This window comes from Sinocyclocheilus rhinocerous, unplaced genomic scaffold (assembly GCF_001515625.1).
Source record: "Sinocyclocheilus rhinocerous isolate Xijiao unplaced genomic scaffold, SAMN03320098_v1.1 scaffold1429, whole genome shotgun sequence".
NCBI classification, from domain to species: Eukaryota; Metazoa; Chordata; class Actinopteri; order Cypriniformes; family Cyprinidae; genus Sinocyclocheilus; species Sinocyclocheilus rhinocerous.
This window is the reverse complement of record NW_015634021.1, coordinates 16,345-17,264: the sequence shown is the minus strand read 5'-3', so window position 1 is coordinate 17,264 and position 920 is coordinate 16,345.

Sequence of the window (920 nt, the reverse complement as noted above, 5' to 3'; positions counted from 1 at the left end):
GTGTTGCTAACTTGATGCTGACGTGTTGTATCAGTAGGAAAGCAATAGTTACATAGATTACTGCATTCGGTTTTTGAAAAAAAAAAATCAAATTAATTACCATTCTGAAACATCCTGTTGTAAGCGCATTTGATGAGGTGGTTGGTTGTCGCCTGTCATTGCCGATTCGGGGTCTGAGTCCGGCTCAAACATGCAAGGCCTGAAAAAATTTCTGTCAGCAGTGGCCATCATTACAGGTGTTTCTATTTTTCTATTTGCCATAGCAGGCTACAGCATACATGACCCTGGTAACCTGTGGTTGGCCTGGCCCGTGCGTCACTCAGAAAACAACAGACCACTCAGAAGAGAGGCTCATGAATATTAATTAGACAGGCCAAAATCCACCTGTTCTAAGCAGAGCTCCTGAGAAAGGAGCTGTAAAAATATATTTAGATGGTTTTTGGTACTTATACTGTAAATATATATTCTTAAGGACATCAAAACCTAAAATAAAACTCCAGAAAGGTGTATAATAGGTGACCTTTAAAATCTTTGTATGGTTTGAGAGCAACTCAAACGTTTTTCTCCAGTTTAGAGGTGATTTTTCTCCTCAACTTCACTCAATTCTTCATTCTCCTGCTTTTCTTCAATCAACTCTGAAATAAAAGTAAAAAATTTTCAGTGACTCGTAAAAAGAGAAATGAAGTGAAACCTGATGTCAGGCAGACAGTTGCTATACAAAATTTTGGTAATTTTTATGTATTTTTATAAACTATACGCTAGTGCTGGGTGGTGTACCGGTCCATACCGAATACCGGTGTTTATTTTTGTTATGATATGAATTTTTAAAATACTGCAATACCGGTGTATGTCGCTTAAACAACATTCGGAACGCAGCACTGTTTGAAAGAAGTCCCTTTTCACTGTTGCACTGTGGTGAG